General features: G+C 34.8%; 1 long non-coding RNA gene across 1 annotated transcript; it reads right to left on the minus strand.

The window, feature by feature from the left end:
- Window positions 1-2,291: 2,291 nt before the first annotated feature.
- LOC114193215 lies at window positions 2,292-6,998 on the minus strand. The gene is made up of 3 exons (XR_003606237.1): window positions 6,893-6,998; window positions 2,453-2,634; window positions 2,292-2,372 (listed from the first exon to the last, which is right to left on the minus strand). It is a non-coding gene; the product is annotated as an uncharacterized LOC114193215 (long non-coding RNA).
- Window positions 6,999-8,034: the final 1,036 nt, after the last annotated feature.

The following is an 8,034-nucleotide window of genomic DNA, read 5'->3' on the forward strand; positions in this document are numbered from 1 at the left end:
GACCAGGACGGGCATGACAACTTGGACATGCCAGACAACATGGACGGGCCCGAAAACCCGGATGGGCCAGACGAGCCAGATGGGCCCTACGACCCAAACGAGCCCAACGATCTGAACGGGCCGACGACCCGAACGGGCCCAATGATCCAGACAGGCCCAACGACCCGAACGGGCCCAACGACTCGTATGGACCCGACGATCCAAACGGGCCTGACGACCTGAACGGGGCCAACGAGCCAAACGGGCTCGATGATCCGAACAAGCCCGACGACCCAGACGACCCGAACGGGCCCGACGACCCGAACGGGTTCGACGAACCAGACGGGCCCGATGACCCAGACGTGCCAGATAACCCGAACGGGCTTGACGACCCGAATGGGCCCGACGACCCGAACAGGCCCGATGACCCAGACGAGCCCGACGACCCGAACGTGCTAGACGACCCGAACGGGCCCGATGACCCAAACGGGCCCGACAAACCAGATGGGCCCTACGACCTAGACGTGCCAAACGACCCGAACGGGCCCGACGACCCGAACGAGCCCGACGACCTGAACGGGCCTAACGACCCGAACGCGCTCGAAAACTCGGATGGGCCTGACGACCCGTTCGGGTCGTTGGGCATGTCTGGATCATTGGGCCTGTCTGGGTCGTTGGTCCCGTCCGAGTCGTCGGGTCCGTCGGGGCCGTTCTGATCATTGGGCCCGTTTTGGTCATTGGGCCCGTTCGGGTCGTCTGGCACGTCTGGGTCGTCGGGCCCGTCTGGGTCGTCGGGCCCGTTGGGGTCGTTGGGGTCGTTGGGGTCGTTGGGGTCGTTGGGCCTGTCTGGATCATTGGACCCGTTCGGATCGTCGGGCCCATCCATGTCGTCGGGCCTGTTCATATCGTTTGTCTCGTCCAAGTTGTTGGGCCGGTCCGGGTTGTCGGGCCTGTCCGGGTTGTCGGGCTCGTCTAGGTCGTATGGCCTGTCTTGGTCGTTAGGCCCATCTGGGTCGTTCGGCCCGTCTGGGTTGTCGAGCATGTTTGTGTCGTCGGTCCCATCTGGGTCGTCAGGCCCGTCTGGGTTGTAGGACCCGTCCGGGTCGTCGGGTCCATACGGGTCGTCGGGCCTGTTCGGGTCGTCGGGCTTGTTTGGGTCATAGGGCCTGTCCAGGTCATTGGGCCCGTCCAGGTCATCGAGCCTGTCCGGTTCGTCGGGCCCTTCCATGTCGTTGGGCCCGTCCGTGTTGTCGGGTTTGTCCTGTATTCGGGCCCGTTTGGGTCGTCGGGCCCGTTTGGGTTGTTGGGCCTGTTTGGATCATCGGGCCTGTTCGAGTCGTCGTTCTTGTCGAGGTCGTAGGGCAGGTCCGAGTCGTTAGACCTATTCGGGTCGTCGTGCTTGTCCGGTTCGTTGGGCTTATCCCACAGATAGTAATATATTTTAAAAAATAATATATTTTTCGTGTGGAAGATGAAAACCCATGGGTTGGCCCTGGCCTACAGGGCTTTTGTAGGGTTTTTGGCCCTGTGAGCTTTTTTGTTGAGGGCTTTTTTTCAATGTGGGCTTTTTTGACCCTGCCCACATGGGCTAGGGCCAAACCCTGTGGGCTGGGCCAAATTGACACCTCTACTCTAAACACTGTCGGCATTTCCAAACCCCAGTTAAAGTTGTCTTTTCCAAGAGTAGATTTGTAGGTTTGGCAATTTTTCCGTAGTCTCAAGCAAAGCTCCTATGATAACTAGTTAGCCCTAGGAATCCCCAAGATCACTTGGGATCAATAGACAATAGATGTTGACCTAGTTGCCATTACTTCTGAGTGTTAGTAGATACCCCATTTTTTGTATAGCCATGCCCAAAATACATTAATCCTCTCTGCTCAATTGTCCAAAACACTGTTTTGGGGATATTTGTTATCTTATCAGGAAAGTCATGCAAAGATTAAAAATTTTATTGAGTATGATGCATTCTCTTACAATAAAAGCATTATGGATATGATCTTCCTCGCATAACCCTGTGCTTCCTAGTTAACCAAAAAACAACATCATATTAATCATTCATTCATTAATTCATTTTCATTTAACCTTAATTTCATCCTTACCCTCCATGTCTTCAATCTCACTCCGTTCGAAGATCCCAGGAAGGTGCAATTCCGCACGTGTACATTTTCAACTCTGGCATCATCTCCGTTACGTCCCAGGCTCCCAACACTTTCTTTTTCATTCACCAAACACACCACAAAGGGAATTCAACACTCCTAATAATACTATAATAATACTCATGTAGTAATTTACTTGGACTTGGACTTACCTGATGCCGTGACTAGATCCACAAAAAATGTCACTTATATTATTGACGAAGGAAGAACCCGAGTTTATGGCGATGCAGTCATTACCTGTGATGAATAATGTGTATTCATTAATGGATGGAAAGTGATGATGAAGAGTGATATAGGAATCAGGGTGGATTAGTTACCGGTTTGAATGGTGGAAGAGTGTACGAAGACATTGGATGATCCAGAGATATCTATGCCGTTGGTGTTTGGACTTTCCATTGGTGCAGTGATGTTAACATGGGAGAATTCTAACCCATTGCACATGTCTACGCTTATATGATTTATGGGGCTGTTCATGTGATGCATCCATCCAGTGGTGGATCTTGATCAAAAGCGTCGGAGGGACAAAAATAATATAATTTTGAGATCATTAGATTCAATCATTAGTATAATGCTTCAAAAAATGACTTCTTTAACTGAACATTTTTTATCATTAGTATAATGCTTCAAAATATGTGAAGAGGTAGAATCTATATTGTTTTAATCAATAATTTCATTTTCATCACTCTTAAACAATTAATTTATTCTTTCATTATTTATCAATATACCTTTTTTGTAAATAATACTAAAAAATAATTGATCATAATCTAATAAAAAATTTAAACATGTAATTATTAAAAGAAAAATATATTCATTATTATTAATACATAATACACTATTTTTTTCTATATTCATAAAAAAACTATACAAAAAGCTCATGAAATAAAAAAATAATATTTTCATTATCAAGTAAGACAAGAGACGGGAAAGGAAGAGGATAAATGAGAAATATAACGAGTTTATGTCTAACTTTTTTTCTTTAAAAACAAAAAGAAGACATATGAGAGTGAGAGATTATTACAATCTGTGAAAAATTAAAAAGACAATAAAAAGGAAAATAAAAATTATGTTAATAAATATTTGGTTTAATTATTCTTTTGATTCATGTTTTGGTTTAAAAATGTTAAGTTGGTCCTCCAATTTTTTTAGTCTCAATTTGATCCCGATTTTTGAAAAAACTAATATAATTCGATCTTTTATGATAAATTTCGTTAAATTCTTCGAAACAAATCAATGATCTTTTCATTAAAATTGAGACTCTTAATATGAATAATTTACTTTGTTGGTGTACAAACTTGATCATCAGGATTGTATTATGAAAATCTATCACTACAACAAAAGCAACATCAATAAAGTTCGCTATACATGATTTATGACCATAAAATATTTTCTCCACAACCATCTAATTATAAACCTAATAAACTACTAGAGAATTTGATGTAAAATTTCCATTTAAATTTATGAATATAATAGTACTTTGATATGATATTGAAAAGATGATATATTTTATTTTACGTGAGAGTATGATATAAATCATATCATCTCAATTGCAACAGAAAAAGTTGGTTGGAAATATATGACTGATATAGCCACCTAATAGTGGTTACAAATTAGTGTATATTAACATTTATTTATATCGCAACCAAATTAGCAATAAAAAATTTGTTGTGGCCGGAGAATGAGTTTTAGAGTCCTCCATGTATAATTCAAGTTATATGAATGATATTACAACTTCTATTTTTTTTTTACTCTTATTACTTTCTCCCTTATGTGATTTAGTATGAAACATTGATTAATGTACCATTCTTTTTTTTTTTTGAAAGAATCAATAGTCCACACTAAGTCACGTCAAAGAATAAAGGATGAGAGTTAAAAATTGGGAGTCATAATATCATTTTCCTATTTTCTATTATTTATATCATACTCAACACCTTGTAAAATAAAGGGTATCATCTTTCCAATAACATATCAAAATATTACTGTATTCAATGAAAACATTATGACTGAATTGTCTAGTAGTTTATTAGATTTTCAGCTAAATGGTCGTGAGAATAAATTGTTGGACAGTCATAAACTATGTATAGTAAACTTTTCTTTTGTTTTTGTAGTCATGAAAAGACTTTCATAGTAGAATCCTGGTGACCAAGTTTATGCAATCTTCCAATAATCAAATCCTCTAATAATACTATATAATAAGGAAACAATTATGAAAACAAAAATGAAGTCATTCATTATGATTGAATGTTCATGGAGAATGAATGAACTATTGATCTCTATTTATAGTCTCATGTATTTTTTTAGACCTAATTAACCAAACTTACAAATGAGTTTTATTAAATTTTGTAATTTGTTAATCGAAACAAATTTTATTCTAAAATGTTTTAGTATAATTTAAATCAAAATAAAAAACTATCAACAATATTTTTTTTCCCACATTTCATTGGTTATTTTCTTAATTTTCAAATTGAATATATATATATATATATATATATATATATATATATATATATAAATTATCGATTTAATTTTAAAGTATAAATAATTTTAACTTATGATTATTTTTTTAACTTTTAGACATAGGATGAATCCTTATAAAGATCCTAATCAATCATATACATAGTTCATGCTTCCAAAGCATGAGCAAGACATACTTTGTTCTTTGTTTTAAAGTAAAAAAATATTAATGAAATTTTTTAATTAATTCTTGAAAACATGTTAAATATATATATCCATGACAACAAAGTCTTTGTATATAATAATTAAAATTACTAAATATATGAGATGTATAGTATTTGGGTATATTAGGATAGCTATAATAGAAATAAGTGTCAGATATTTTGTAATTAAGAAAGTTCAAAATGAAATGTGAGAAAAAGATATAGTTCCTAATGAAATGGGAGAAAAACATATAGTTCAGTTCAATGTTTTTTATATATATATATATAAATTATAGTAACACATTTTAGAATAAAATTTTGTTTAATTAATAAAATCAAAATGTAAAAACGTTAACTGTTTAAATTTGTTTAATTAGCTCTTACAAGATGTATGAGACTATAAATAGCTATCAATAATTCATTTATTCTCCATGAATAGTGAATAACTTCATTTTTCTTTCATAATGTTTTTTTTTATTATATGGTTCTACTAAAGGATTGATCATCCAAAGACTGTATAAATTTGGCCACCAAAATTCTATCACAAAAGTCTCTTTATGATTACGAAAACAAAATCAATAAAGTATATTATACATGATTTATGATCATCTAACAATTTCTTCTCACAACACTCTAATTATAAATTTAATAAACTATTATAAAATTCTGACATAACGTTTTCGTTTAAATTTATAAATACAATAATATTTTGATATGATATTGGAAAGATGATACCTTTTTATTTTATAAGGTGGTGAGTATAATATATATCATATTTTCACATAAAATAAAATGTATCATATTTTCAGTATTATATTAAAATATTATTGTGTTTATAAATTTAAATAAAAATTTTATGTCAAAATTTTCTAGTAGTTTATTAGATTTACAATTAGAGTGTCATGAGAAGAAATTGTTGAGAAGAAATTGTTAGATGGTTATAAACCATGTATAATAAACTTTATTGATGTTGTTTTTGTAATCATAAAGAGACTTTTGTGACAGAATTATAGTGGCCAAGTTTTTGCAATCTTCCAATAATCAAATCCTCTAGTAGGACCATGTACTAAAAACAACATTATAAAAGCAAAAATGAAGTTATTCATTATGATCGAATGTTGATGGAAAATGAATTAACTATTGATCTTTATTTATAGTCTCGTGTATTTTTGAGAGCTAATTAAACAAACTTAACAAATGAGTGTTTTTAAATTTTGTAATTTGTTAATTGAACAAAATTTTATTCCAAAATGTTTTACTATAATTTGGTATCAAAATAAATAACTATCAACATTTTTTTCCCACATTTCATTAGTTACTTTCATAATATTCAAATTGAATATATATTATCGATTTAATTTTAAAGTATAAATAATTTCAACTTATGATTTTTTCAACTTTTAGACATAGGATGAATCCTTATAAAGATCCTAATCAATCATAAACATAGTTCATGCTTCCAAAGCATGAGCAAGACATACTTTGTTCGTTGTTTTAAATTAAAAAAATATTATTAAATTTTTTTAATTAATTCTTGAAAGTATCTTAAAAATATATATATATCCATGAAAACAAGTCCTCGTATATAATAATTAAAATTACAAAATATCTAAGATTTAATATAGAACACAAAGAGTGTTTATAGTCATCCTAATATACATAAATACTATACATATTATACAGTATAGTGTATACAGTGTCATAATCATATCGAAAATGATGTTTAAATCGTAAGAGTCAAATGATGTTTCTTATATGCGAGATCAGTATCAAGTAGAACCGTGACTTAAAGGATTAATAAGAGATCTCCTAGCAAAGTCACACGCACCACAAAAATGAACTCAGAAAACGCAACTGGTACAATCCATAATGAACAAATAATCAATGATTTTCCAGAACCTCACTCCAACAACCAAAAGCATCCTTCCATTGGAAACTGGTCACGTCACCAACATTCAAAATAGGCTTCTTCCGATTCCAAATAAAACTCACAGAATCATAAAAACATGTACTAACTAAAATCATATCCATCCAAAAATTATGAAACAAAATGGTAAGCAGTGAATCTGATAGAGAGCAAGGCCAGGAGAGGATTGGGCTTACCTGAGAACGGTAGAGGCACTCCGGCAAGGGTTAGGCGGTGCGGAGAAGACGAACCTTGATGGTGGAGTGTATGAAGAGTGAAAATGGAATGGATATTATAAGAAGAGAAAACTGAAAAGGTGTTAGATTATAAAGATGAGAAGTCATGTATTATGAGTATGGTGCCCATGTGTTGTGCTGGAAACAAATTTCACATTTGCATGTGTTGTGCTGGAAACAAATTTCACATTTGTGGGAAGAAGAAAGAAAAAGTAAAAGAAAGGTTGTTTCCCCAAAATTAGCTTATATCTCTTTCTTTTTTCCTATTTCTATTATTTTATATATCACTTCACTATAATTATTGTCCTTACCAAAATAGTAATTATAAAACGAAATATCGTTGTATTATTTGTTTATATCATTAAAAATCAATTATCAAGACACAAGCTTGGTGACCACCATAGACACAAGTTGTCTTTCAACTCCTATTTCTTTTAATGTCTTCTCTCCTGTTAGTCCAATCAAGTCTTTCATAGGGATTCTACAATACCAAATGGAAAAACTTTTGTCATTAACCATTTATAACAGTTCAGTAGTCATTGACTACGATAAGATTTTATAGTCATACTCTTCGATTACTGGCAGAGATTTGTTTGGGCCAGGAGTTGCAGACATGTCTCTCAGTTGCAGGTTATCAGGTAGGAGTGGGTGCATTCTATAGACACTCACAAATTCTTCAGTTAAAGAGTATGGGACACCATGATTTTCTGGCTTCTTCAAACCAACTAATCCTCCCAAGATGGATCCACCAACATGTCCAAATGTTTCCTTAAACTTCTTCCCCAATAGCCCATACCTGAAATATAAACAATAATTTCAAAAAAAAAAAAGAAATAAATTCTTTTACATTTTCAATATAAATTAAAAAAACAGTGAGAAAATTGTGTGGTGTTGAGAGGCTTACCAATTGCCACGCATCCCTGCAAGCAGAGTATCGGTTTTAAGAAGCTCCACAGTCCAATCAATGGTGTGAACCTTTGCAATCACAGCTGAAGTCACCAATCTTGCATGGCGATAAAGTTCTCCGTCATTCATATCAGGGTAATCTTTCTGAAAGATTGATCAGTTAGTGTTTTCTCTTCATTAATAAGATTGGTTAATGT

This window comes from Vigna unguiculata, chromosome 8, assembly GCF_004118075.2.
Source record: "Vigna unguiculata cultivar IT97K-499-35 chromosome 8, ASM411807v1, whole genome shotgun sequence".
NCBI lineage: Eukaryota > Viridiplantae > Streptophyta > Magnoliopsida > Fabales > Fabaceae > Vigna > Vigna unguiculata.